The 13,650-nt window shown below is 44.0% G+C and overlaps 1 protein-coding gene across 3 annotated transcripts in view; it reads left to right on the top strand.

The window, feature by feature from the left end:
* Positions 1–13,650, top strand: part of Cpxm2 (carboxypeptidase X 2 (M14 family)) — a 122,079-nt gene that overhangs the window by 11,622 nt on the left and 96,807 nt on the right. The window lies entirely within an intron of this gene.

Below are 13,650 nucleotides of genomic sequence, written 5' to 3'. Positions count from 1 at the left end.
AGTGGTTTCCTGGCGTGCGTGAAGCCTTAGGTTTTATTCCAGCACAGCACAAAGCAGATGTGATGGTACACACATAAAAGACCAGCAGTTGAGAAATTTAAGGTCATCTTCAGCAACACAGAAAGTTGGAGAACAGTCTGGGATCTATGAGATCCTATCTCAAAAAGCCCTAAAACCAAGCCCCCAAATTATAGAAAAAGAATGTTCAGTGTTTATAGGTAGTTCTAGGGTCACAGAGGTGCACGGACCCATTAGCTGTAGCTATAAATATTCTTAACTATCTTGTCACTATTATTGTATCTCTATTGTTCCAAACTTCAACATTCAGGATAATTTTCCTGCCAATATTAGCAATAGTGGCGATTTCTTAAGGGTCTATGATACTAGCTAGATCCCCTGCTCAGTGTCTGACCTTTCCTGCTGAGCATTGTGGGTATCACTACCACTACCACCCTCCTCCTCTTCCTTCCCACCCTCCTCCCATTCTTTTTCCTCCTTTTCCTCCTCCTTTTCCTCCATTTTGTAGGGTCAGGGAGGTACTTTGGCCAGGGTTGTATAGCAAAACAGAGCGTAGAATGAAAGATTTTTTGGCCTTTTGCTTAGATACAACAGCAGATGAAACATCAGCAAAACATTTGATAGATCTGCACAGGACTCACTCTCAGCTGCCACATCCACATCCTGAGCTGTGCCACAGAGGTGACTCTCACCATGGGAGCTGCACATTCTCTTAGGCACAATGACAGGGGTTGGGGCTGTGTTTCTAACCAACAACCTTCCATCAAAGAAATCACTGCTCTGACGAACAGCATGTTCTAAGATAAAGAAAAACCAAACCTTATGAGCGCCTGCAGTCTTTTATGGAGCTAAATGTGTATTCCATCTGAAGATGGGCTCTGAGGTACCCAGTGGAAAGACCCTGTCCCTTGGGAGCATGTGTTGAGTGTATAGTGTGTAGCTAGGGCTGTGACTCTGACCTCAGGCTAAGGCACAGGTTTTTTAACATCTGCAATGGTTAGATTTACTCATCTACTGAACCCCACCTAATATTACCTGGAAAGAGAATCCAAATGAGAGATTATCTGCTTTGTGCTGACCTGGGGTCTGTCTGTGGGGAATTGTTTGAATTAATTAATTGATTTAAGAAAACCCAGCCCACTATGAGAGGCACCATTCCCTAGGCAAGTGGGTCCTGCGCTGTATAAAATGGGGAAATTGAAGTAAGTCTAAGTAAGCATGAACGTGTCCATTTCTTTCCACTCTTGACTGTGGATGTGATGTGACCCACTGTTTTAAGTTCCTGCCACCTTGACCTCCCCAGTGGCAACTATAACTTAGGATTGTGAGCTTGATAAACCTGTGTCTTCTTTAGGTCATCTTTTGTCAGGGTATTTTATCATAGTGACAAAAGATGGAACTAGGACAGATTCTCCCCTTTCTGGTAAGGGGTCTCCTTACCTGATGGTGGCAGCAGTAGTTCCTTCATGTGCACATATGCCACCAGGCTGAGGTCACTTTGGGCTGCTAGCTTCAGGAGCACTTTGGAGTTTTGCTGCCAACCAATCTGGACTCGAGGATTTTTCAGTATCTGGTGAATTCTTGAGTGCTTTCAAACATATTTTAAAACATATTTTGTCCAGATTTTCTCTTAGTAGCTTCAGCAGAAGGGTTTAGTTGGAGTATCTTATGTCTTCTTTCTCAGAATTAGAAGTTATTAAAATTGGGTGAGGCATTTCAGAAATATTTTTGGGGGCCCATTTCTACGTACACACACATATACACACATACAGGCGCACGCACACACACATCATGCACACACATACACACATATGCAAAAATGCATGCACATATCACATGTGTATGCACACACGTGCACGACATGCTGTGTTCACATAGAATTTCCTTTTCTCTGTCACAAATGCCCCACTGGCAGATTATTTTCCTGATCTGCCCTCATGTATCGGGTCACTCACTTCATAGGCAGCCATCATGTCTTTAATACATGGAACATCCTGTCATATTAGTTTGTGAAATTATTCTATGTTTTTTAAAAGGAAGGATTGATGGGAACATGGGAGGGGAAGAGTTATGGCTCCCTATTGCACAGCAGAGGAAAGAAGAGAGACTGAGGGTGTTGACTAGAAGGTTCACATTGAAGACAAATGACAAAGCCCTTAAAAGTGTCTGAAGTCTATGAGGACTTCTGCAGGATGGTATTGATCAAGGCTGGGCTGCAGGCACATCGCTGGGTATTCTTAGGACCTGGAATCCATCTCCTCAGACCATGTTAGGAACCTTGCTACATGACAGAAGGGTGAGGTAGCCCGGATGTCTACTATATCACATCCAAGAAAATTGCACTTGAAGAACTTTCCCAAGAGAAATATGTGCTTAGCTGTCATGGGGCTAAAGGGTTATACCAGTTTGGTCAGGTACCCCAGGTACACTCTGGGTCATGTTCTATGATCAGCTACAAGACTGGTTGAATTCTACTTCTCCGCTGCCTTTTTCTGTGCCCACACCTTTTGCTATGTGACTTTCCAGTCTCTTCTTCCAAGTTGAATACGACTTGGCTTTGGGCTGACCCACACGACATGTCAGGCTGATAGAATAAAGAGAGGTATCTGGGCACTGGTTCTGAGCAGGGATCGCCTGCAACCAAATGTCCACTCCCAGGCTACTGGCCCAACCTGCTGAATGCTCTCCACCAATTTTCTTGTTTGCTGTTGGGATTAGTTTACCTCCTCATTTCTGTCCCAGCATTTCCTAAGAGTTTAGGCTGAGAATCCTTATGGAAAATTGACTGGAAGAACGTGTAGGCATCTGCCTGCTCTTATGATAACATGAGAAGGTTATCAGAATGCATCTACTTTTCTAGATGCCTCAGAACCTGGAATTAAAGCTGGGGCCCACACGGGAGCTGTTTTCTGCATTCATCTGACTCACATGTGGTAGCTGTTTCTCCACATCTGGTACTAGGTTCAAGTGTTTTCCCTTTTTGAGTCTCTGGCTTCTAGGGCAAGGTTAGGAGTGGTTACAAAATTTTCAACCAGAATTTTCTGAAGTCTAAGACCCTTCAAGCACTTTAGAGTTTTGTGAGACTCATCGAGTCATCCTGAGTTCAAGATGAAGCTTTATCTTGTAAAATCTTCTTTAAGAAACAGGTTTTGTTGGAAATAATTGTAGATTCACAAGAAGTTGCTAAAAAAAAAAGTACAAGGAGAAGGGTCTGATTTACCTTTCTCTCTGCCCCTAGCAGTGTGGATGCTTTACTTGACTATAGTAAAATGATAGAGTCAAGAAATTAACTTGGACAAGAACAGGCCATGTTCAGATATTCAGATTTTGCCAGCTATACATGTATATGTGTGTGTGCATGCATGAATGTGTATATGTGTGTGTGTAGCATACACGTGCATGTGTATGTATATGTGTGTGGGCATATATGTGTATGTGTTCATGTGTGTGTACATGTACAGCATACATATGCATGTATGTGTATTATGTGTGCATGTGCATGGGCATATGTGTATATGTCTGTATATGTGTGTGCATGTGCAGCATGCATGTGCATGTGTGTGTACCTCTGTGTGTGTGTATGTGTAGCATACATGTGCAGGTGTGTGTGCAAGACTGGGCAGATGTATCATGTATGGTTTCCGGAAACACGCTGTCCCATCAGAGGTTCTTTAGGCTTCTTTATAGACTCGCCCTTCCCCATGCTCAGCCTCTGACTCCTGGCAACGCAGATCTGTTCTCAAAAGTGTTGTCTCTATAAGACGGTGAGATACACAGAGTCATATGCTTTGTAACCTTGGAGACTGGCTTTCTTATATTCACCATAGATCTCTTTTAGTCATTCTGAATTGGATAAATAGATCTGGTTTTGTGTCTTTATAATGTAGTAGTTAGGCAAAGCTAAGTCATTAAAAATATTATTAAGGGCTAACCTGTATAGCGAAAAGTATGGTAAGATAAGGCTATAACTCATTGGCATGTATAATCACTACACATTGATTTGGGTTGTCATGGACACCATGCAGTGTGCAAATTGTGTCATTGTAATTGCAACTTACAACAAGAAGATTGTGCTGGAATCTTTGAAGTCTGCTCTGTCCCACAACCAGCCAATCCCCTGTTTCTCTTTAAAGACTGATGTGATCAGAGGTGATCTGTGTGATTTTGAATTTGGTAATATTTGGATTCATGTCATACCTCTTGTGTGTGATTTTTTTTTTGATGCTTATCATGTTTGTGAGGCTCATCCATCTTCATGGATCTGTAGTATTCCACAGCAGAAATATATATATCACTGTCTATGTACTCATTTTCCTGTTGATAGGTATTTGGTGTAGATTTTACCTTTTGGCTATTGCAGAGTGCATTTTAGGACTATTTTTATGTGAGTCTTCTGGTCTATACTGCCAGTGGAGTTGCTCAATCATAGGGAGTGAGTATCTTCAATAAGAGCTGTTGGGAAGGGCCTGGGGCATGGCTCAGTTGGCGAAATGTTTGCTTTGCAAGCATGAGGACTTGAGTTTGGAGCCCCATGTTGGAAATAAAAATGCTGGGCAAAGAGCCACACAGCTATAATCCCAGTGCGGGAGAGGAGGAGACCCTCCACTCACTGGCCAGTCAGCTTGACCAAATTGGTGGTCTCCAGGTTAAATGAGAGACTTTCTAAATCCAAAATAAGACAGAAAGCAAACAAAGAAGACAGAAGATCTTGAGCCCTGACCTCCATAGGCCCACGCACACAAACTTACATGCACAAACATGCACATATGAGCATGCACACATATAACACCTCGCACACAGAACTGACAGGGAATTTTCCAAATTGATGGTGACTCTCAGCATCCCTACCGGCAGTTGCTTCTCTTCCTTAACAGCTCACATTTGGTCTTACCCACCCTCTCTATCTCACTCATGTTGTGCCATGTGCTGCTCTTTTGTTGTGGCCTTTCTTTGTGTTTTCATTTCTAATGCTGAATGCTTTTTTGCCGTTAGAATGATTTCTTTTGTTCAGCCCCATTTAGGTCAGGTTTTCCCTTGCCATTCTTCTTATCCACAGGAGTGTTTTGTTTGTTTGCTTGCTTTCCTTAAAAATAGCATGATGGTGAGTCCTTTGTCAGACACCCAGATCCAGGCTTCTCTCCATCCACTGGCTTTTCTCTTCACTCTATGAAGGGTGTCTTTTGAATAACAGATGTTCATAAACCTAAAACAAACCAATCATTAACCTTTTCTTTGGTGATTAGTGCTTTTTTCCATCATGTTTAATTTTATCTTTGCCTTCTCCAAGGTCTTGAAGACATCCATTTCTATCTTCCCCTAATAGTCTAATAGTCACTGAAATTATCTGATATAATAGAAATGAAGTAAATAATAGCGTAGGAGGACCATGGATATGGTACTATTTGTGAAGATGACAAGAACTCTGTTTTGAACTAGTCATTGCCTTCTGTGGTCTTTATTAGTGATGTATGAAAAAAATATGAATTTCCCTTGAGGGTTCACTGACAGTGATTATCAGCCTGAGCAGCTTCTGATACGTGTCACTCACGTGTTTGGGAAGCATTGGTTAGATGTCAGGAATTCACTTTGCTGGTGGTTGAGGCTCCCAGCCTCTTCAGGGAGTTAAACTAGTCTATGACGTGGTGGAGCTTTCATTAGAAGTTTGGCCACAGAGCGGGGTGAGTAGGATAGGTGGAATGGTTGGGAATGGAGTGTGGGTGGCTTTTCAGATGAGGCAACCATTGAACTGGGCATCCAAGGAGAAGCTAAGTGGCCAGGTACTTTGAGTCTGAAGCCTCTTGGGGCAGACTCCATGGGCTTCAGGCCTGGGCTTGTCTCCCAGTTCTCGGAGATTTTTTTCTTTGTTGAACAATCAGTGTCTGGGAAAGAAACTTTACAGACTCTTTTTTTACTGTATAGGTGAAAGATGCCAGCCAGAATCTGGGGACTTCTTGAGGTTCTGGGAACCTCATAAGACTCTCTTGAGATCTGCTGTCATTGATCTATGTCTCTAGGTGGAATGCAGGCATCCATTTTTCTAGGTTCTTCCAAAGGTTTTGGTCTTTGGGCCAGCCTGTTTAGTTTTTCTGTCCCAGCACTGCAGTGGGGGCACGTCTTCGGGGTCTTTTTTTTTTTTTTTTGATGTGGTGAGTTTTTTTTTTTTTTTTTGATGTGGTGAGTTTTTTTTTTTGATGTGGTGAGTTAAAGAGCTTTCCAAGGGTGATTAGATAAGACCAAGATTAGCTCACAGACTTTCCAAGACCCTGAGAGACTCCCACGCCCTTTAGAGCATCTCTTGGTGGCTGAGTCAGACAGCGAACCACTGCAAACAATCTCAGCGTGCCTGGAAGCTGCCACTGCACTCTTCATTGGTCAGAAGGAATGTCAAGTTCAGAAAGGCAAAGGAAAGAACTCTATAAGTGAATCCTGTTGGATTTATAGGCAGCAATGAAAACAATAATTCAAGAGAGCTGGAAGCTTATTACTGAGAGACACTTACTTACCCTCCATAGCTTCAAAAATTTCAGCTTTGTTAGTGGCAGGCAGTGAGTGATGACGTTCCCACTTCCGGCCCTTTTGCTGATATGAACCACCCCACCCCATTGCCACCAAAGCATTGGTAGAATAGTTTGGACCTTTCAACTCAAATGGGGGATCATAAAGAATATACTTAGGTTCTCCCATTACAGCTGATTTTCAAACTGAACTTGGACACTTAGTGATTGTTTCAGTCAGTCTGGCCTTTTCAAGTCTCAGTTTACTTATGGGAAGATGGATTTGTGGACATTGGGAAGGTTAAGTGGCAAGATGTCCAGAGTGGATGATTCATAGGGAATTGCGTGCATATTTGCCGATTGCTCACAGATTTAACATACTTTTTGAGATCTGACCTTCCCAACAGTACCCTGGGGATATTTGTGGCACAGGGAGTGGAATTTTGGGGTTGGTGCTCCCAAGTCAAGGTTCCTGTGCTATATATTCTACTTTCTATATTCTTGGGCTGCAAAGTTGCCCCTGATATTAAAGGTGATTGCTACTGTTGGAATTTGTTTAGCAACTGATATACAGAGTGTTCTAGTTTCATTCCTGTTGCTGTGATAAAACACCCTGCCAAAACCAACTTAGGGGAGAAAGGGCTTGTTTCAACTCTGTCACTGTCCACTACTGTAGGCTATCACAGCAGCAAGAGCCTTAGGTAGCTGATTACATCACATCCGCAGCTAAGAGCAGAGAGGATGGAAGCTTGAGTGCTCAGCTTGCCCTTTTTTACTCTAATCTAGTTCAAGGTCCAATCAATGAAATGGTTCTGTCCACATTCAATGAAATGGTTCTGTCCACATTCAGGGAGGATCTTCCCACCTCATTTAAGACATTAAGAAAATCTGCTTTGGGGCTGGAGAGATGGTGAAGAGCACTGTCTGTTCATCCAGAGGTCCTGAGTTCAATTCCCAGCAACCACATGGTGGCTCACAACCATCTTTAATGGAATCCAATGCCCTCTTCTGCTGTGCCTGAAGACAGTGGCAGTGTACTTAAATAAAACAGACAAATACATCTTTAAAAAAAGAAAAAGAAAATCTGTTACAGTCACATCTACCAACCAATCCGATTTAGACAATCCTTCATTGAGATTGTTTTATTAGATGGTTCTAGGCTGTGTCAAGTTGATAGCTAAAATTTACTCTCACACATAGCTTGGTGGAGGTGGCAAGAACCTTAGATATTGATAAAGATACCCCAGGGTAGTGGTCTTCATTGCTGTACAGTGACCTCTGTGCAAAGAATGTTAGCAAGGGACAGATGTAATGAAATGTGTCTCCAGAGGAGGCAGGGGGTCCCATTTCCACTGCCCATGGATGGAGTGGAGCTGGGAGATGGAGCTTCATTGAGCACAGGATGTTCTGAGAGCTGCATGCCTCATGAGAAAGTGGCTCCATCCCTGGTGACTGCCAGTCTTCTCCAGACTGTGACGCATCTCAGATCTCTAATTAATATTTCCCTCAAGACTTTTTTTCACACCTTTTTCCATGATCTCCCACCTGCATGCTTCTCAGGATTAAAGCCTGCTTTAAATAGTGGGGGAGACTCAGTTTGATGGTCAGAGACATGAGAGTTTGTCTTCAGGTGGCTGTGGTGGCCCCTGGCCCAGGGCATAGATTTGTTGAGAAACAGGACCTTGCTACAGTGTGGCCATGGAGCAGAGTTTACCAGAATGCTGAGATACTGAGGAGGTATGAAGGGTTGTGAATGAGTTTTCTGTTCATTTCAGAAACTTTTTTTTAAAGTCAAATCTCATGAAGCCCTGGTTGGCACTGTGTAGCTAAGGAGGACCTAAAATGTCCTATTCTCCTGCCTCTACTTCCAAAGTTCTGGGATTCTAAGGGATTTGAAACATGATCCATCTACCTTTCTAGTTTGTTTTTAATGTGGTTTTATGCAGTGCTAGGCATCAAACCCAGGGATTCATGACTGCTGAGCAAGTACTCACCTCTTTTACATCTGAAGCCTCAATACACAGTAATTATCTTATGGCTTGCTGTTATAATAAATATAAACAGTCCCAACACTGATTCCAGACACATCAATTAATCTTAGAAACACTTTTACCCATCACTAGTGCAACCACATTCCTGTCTTTCTCTGTAGTGTTCCTTGAAGAATGTAGGAACATCTTCATTGTTGGAAGATAATATTGTGATTGGCAGGGCAGGTATTTCCTTGACTATGTAAACTGGCATTGCAACACCTGTTCCTGATTTGCTTTTGTGTTTGCAGCCCTTTGGTTAACACAGTCCTCAGTCTCACCATCTCCAGGGTTTATATGCCACTGTGCCAATTTAACTTTGACTCTTTACAGTTCCTAGCCATGATTTTTGGTTATGGGAGAAACAAGTACATTTTCCAAGTACTCATATATCTGAAAGTGCCTCTGACTCCCTTGACTGTTGATGGATAGTTTAGCTGGTAACACATTTATGATTCCTTTTCATTCAGCCCTCTGTAGGCATGAGTCATCTCTGGGTCATCTCACACAGCTGCAGACAGGCCAAGGATGGTAGCTGAAATGCAATTGTTTCCTCTGTTCTTCTGTGTTTCAGATCTTAAGGAGGCACAACTGTGCTTGGAGCCCCTCCGTTCACGCTATGGGTGTTTCCAGGGTTCCATTGCCCCAGAGAAACTGCCTTGGGGTTTACTGTTAGTGGCTTTCCTCACTGTGGCTGGAATCCAAAACCCAGAGCACATTCTGAGGTCCTGAGATGTCATTTCAGGGATGAGTAGAAACCTTGAATGTTGGCGCCAAGGAAGTTGTCAGTTGCTCCTGTGTACTCCTCTCTAGATTTTGCTTGGCCTCTGGCCACAGGAGAGAGGAACTGCCTGTCTCCCTGTACAGGACTGGGAATCTCAGATGGCTTGATGTGTTGTGGAGACATGGGCTCTTCTCTGGCTCTTGTGGCTGTTCAACCCCCCTACTGTTCTAATCATTTCCATGGCCTCCCACCTTTCCTCAGTGGGAACAAATTTAGGGTGATACCTTAATTACCTTCCTCATCTTGTTCTCCAGTGCAGAGGACCCTGCAGGTGCAGGGTGGGAGGAGGATCTCTTTGCTGACTCTGAACACCCACAAAGCTCTTCTGGAAATCTTTAGCCTATTCTTAGGGAAATCGGGGGGGGGGGGATGAACCAGGCAAGAAATACTGAAATTTGTCAGGGTTAAGCATGTAATGTGGAGGACATTTTAATATTCTAAACTTTGAATTAACTTAAAGTCTAAAAGTCAAAAGATAATTTTCCTAGCTCTTACCTTTTTATCTTTAGTGCCAGAAACTTCTTTTTCCTAACAGGGCATTCCTCTGTCAGACTTTCAGTATACATATTGAAACGGACCTTGGAGCTTTCACCAGAAAATACATGACTATAACCTGGAATTGTTGCCTTATTGATCTATGTATAAAGGAATGTGGGAGAGAAGTTTAAACCTTAAACCAGTTAGATTTAAGTCTTAAACCAGTCTAGATTTAAGCTTTTATTAATTTTAAAATAGAATGCAGGGGCAGGAAGGCAGGAGTGGGTGGGGTGAGGGAACACCCTCATAGAAGCAGGGGGAGATGAGAAGATATAGGGAGTTTCTGGAGGGGAAACCAGGAAAGGGGAGATAACATTTGAAATGTAAATAAAGAAACTATCCAATAAAAAATAAAACAAAATGTTTACCTAATTTTTTTTTACTTTGTATGTATGTGTATGTTAGTGGGAAGCATATATGTGCTGCAGTGCCAGTGTATGACACAGTGTACAAGAGGGGTCCAGAGAACAACTTCGTAGCAGTTGGTTCTTTTTTTCCTTCCTTCTGGCAGCATCCCTGGTATTGAACTCCAGTTGTTAGGCATGTTGGCAAGTATCTTTACCTGATGAGCCATCTCACCAGCTCTAAAATAGGTCTTCAAATGTTGTTTGGAGAAGCGGGGCTCTTGCAGCTGGTTTAGCAGGTGATGTGTGCCTTGAGCCCCAGAGTGCCCTGCACTGGAGTTCATATTGTCCTGTGTCAAGCAGGGAGTCAATTGCCACCAGGCATTTTTTTCCCTGGAAACCCCAGGAAGGCAATTACAATAATTTTGATGGGAGGTAAAGAGTGAGGTAGTCAGAGGAAAACAAATAAGAGTGGATAATTGATGGAACAGAAACTTCCTGCATGAGGTTGACTGCTTTGCTGTATCTCTGTGACCCCTGACCTACACTTGACCCAGATTAACCATCAGCACTGGACAGGGAACTGCACACAGTTGTCCCAGGCACTTCAGTGGCGGTGAACTTGCATCTCGCTTCTGTTACACTTTTTCAGCCCATTGCATGCAAGTCCTGGTGGCCAGGCAGGTAGCTGGATCTCCATTGCACGGGAGTGATGTGGGGCTGGGGCACCCTTAGAGTCTGTCCCTTCCTCTGGCAGCAGAGTGTAGCTTGTGCTATTTGGCTGATGGCTCTGTCCTACTCTGTCCCTTCTGTCCCTCCAGTGATCCTTCTTTGTTTAATGAGGCACAGTTGGTTTCCTTCAGCCAAGCAGCACGTACTAATCCATGTGGTCTATGTCTTCATCTTTGCCTTTCAAGGACATTGTATTCTCCTAGGGCGGATCCACCGATAGCTACTTCTGCATGGATGACAGGAAAAGCTTCCAAACAAAACAAAAACATCTAAAGATAGCACCTTCTAATAAGGAAAAAGTTCCAGTGTCAGAGTGCTGGGTTCATGGAAGATACCATCTATGAGCTGGAAGAGCCCGTGTGTTGATCTGGGCTCCCGCCAAAGTCACAGCTCAGCCGGACTATGGATAAAGGGAGCAGAAAATTTTGGTTTCTTCTGTGACACTCCTGTAGGTGTACACAAGAATAGTTGTAATTCACATGAAACTCCAATGTTGCCATGGGCACATAGTGGCCTAGCCCATCTAGAGGGCAGGGATCAAACTTTGGAGTCACAGTGAGACCTGAGTCAATGACATAACCCACTTATAGGCACTTCTTCCCATACCTCCTGTATTTTAATGGGGATTTCTCACCAGAAAAGCAATTTTAATAGATATTTAACTTTATTCAAGTAGTTCCTTTTTTAACTAAAATATTTATATGTAGGAGATGTTTTCTTTTTCTAGAAGAAATGCTTTGAATAGCAATCATTTCGGTGTGCTGAGCTATCTGTCCATCTGGCTGTCTACCTGTGTGTCTGCCAGTCTGACTATAAATGACAGAAATGGAGGTTGCAGGGACAGATGAGGTAATGGAATTCTCCTCTATGTTCTGGTTAGTGGTGGCTGAAATCCTGTCTCTGTGGCTCTGAAATAGTCTCACAAATGATGGCGGCTACTGTTTGCATTTCTGCCCTATTTACATGGAGATGCCACAGATCTGAGCATTAGAACGTGGAGAGACAGAGCCAGGGGCTCCCCCCGCCCCCCCGGTCTGGTCTTTAATGCCCTGCTCCTTCAGAGTCAAAAACTAAATTAAGAGTTGTGCTGAGCAGAGGCCATACCGAGAACATAAGGATTCACCCACAGAGCCACTGTCAGTGGCCAGCTCGGTGCCTGGATGAGGAAGTGTGGGGGTCTCTCACACACAGTGACGATGCTGCCAGTGGCTGGAGTATGGCAGGTTGAGACTAGGTGATCAGGGGAGTTACAAGGACCCAGGAGCAGGCAGGAGCAATAGAGAAGAACCAGAGATAGGAGGCAGGCACATCAGTTTAGAGAACCTTGAACCTAAATTCCTGCCAGGTTTTAAGTGGCAAATTGTCTATACCCCTAATCTTAGTGGCCCTAGTAAGTCAGTGAGTGTTACCCAAGGCCTTTCCTGAATTCTGAACACAGCCTCTGACAGCTACAAGAAAATATGGGGTCTGAGAGCTTAGGGCAGTAGCTGAAAGAGTTTTTATTTTAGTTTTAGTTTTGCCTTGTCTTGAAGCTACAGTTGAGAGGGTACAGGCCCACATTCTCTGCCCTTGTAATAGGAAAGGTATAGGTTCATCATCTGGGCTCAGGGGTCAAGTTTCATGGCTTGATGCTTTGATGGCTTAAGAAAGTCTACAGTGATGCCTAGCATAAGAGGCAAGCATTATGAATTTCAGAAGAGCGTTGTGGGACAGCCTTGCTCATTTATAAGACACGAACAGGGTGGAGGCAGGATGGAGAAGTACTCACTTAACCTTTGGTATCAAAAACATGCCACCCACGTGAGTCAGACCCCTCTGCTCTCCAGACCTGGAAGGTGGAGGGACAAAACCTTGTGAAGCAGAGGGTTCATGGTAACTGTTGACCCTGAGTGCCTGTGGTGGTTTGAATATGCCTGGCCCAGGGAATGGCACTATTAGAAGGAGTGGCCTTGTTGGAGGAAGTGTGTCACTGTGGGGGTGTGCTTTGAGACCCTTCTCTTACCTGCCTGTGGACAGTCTTCTGTTTGCCTTTGGAACAAGATATAGAACTCTCAGCTCCTCCAGAGCCATGCCTGCCTGGATGCTGCCATGCTTCCTGCATTGATGATAATGGACTGAACCTCTGAACCTGTAAACTAGCCCCAATTAAATGTTGTCCTTATAAGAGTTGCCTTGGCCGTGGTGTCTGTTCACAGCAGTAACCCCCCCCCCCCAAAAAAAAAACCCAATGTCCTTAGGAAGTTAGGGGGTCTAGCTTTAAAGATATCCCCTTCCTGATTAGCATCTCCCAGCTCACCAAGGGTCTGGCCTCAGTCATGTGCCCCTTGCCTTCCTACGGGCCCTTGAAATGCATTGCACACCCACTTCCCATTCACTGTGTGGCCTCTGATCACATCTCTCTTTTCTATATGCTGCTCACACTTACTTTACAGACCTTCACCAATGCTCTGCCAGTACATGGCTCACCATCTCCCTGATACAAGAACCTTTCCAAGAAGCCATGGAACAACTGGCCACTGGAAGTTGACTTCTCTTCTTGCACTGTGCCAGCAAATCAGCAGGACTCATCTGCTTATGCTCCCCTACTATGGTAGGAGCCAGGAACATGGCTAATGTCAGTTATCAACACAGGTAGCCCCCCTCCCAGAGGGTGTCATCAGGCCCAAGGATGCACAGTGTCCTTTACCAGCTGGAGCTGAGACTCTGGAGGC

This window comes from Mus musculus, chromosome 7 (genome assembly GCF_000001635.26).
Source record: "Mus musculus strain C57BL/6J chromosome 7, GRCm38.p6 C57BL/6J".
In the NCBI taxonomy this organism is placed as follows: Eukaryota; Metazoa; Chordata; class Mammalia; order Rodentia; family Muridae; genus Mus; species Mus musculus.
This window is presented reverse-complemented; position numbering and strand designations above follow the sequence as displayed.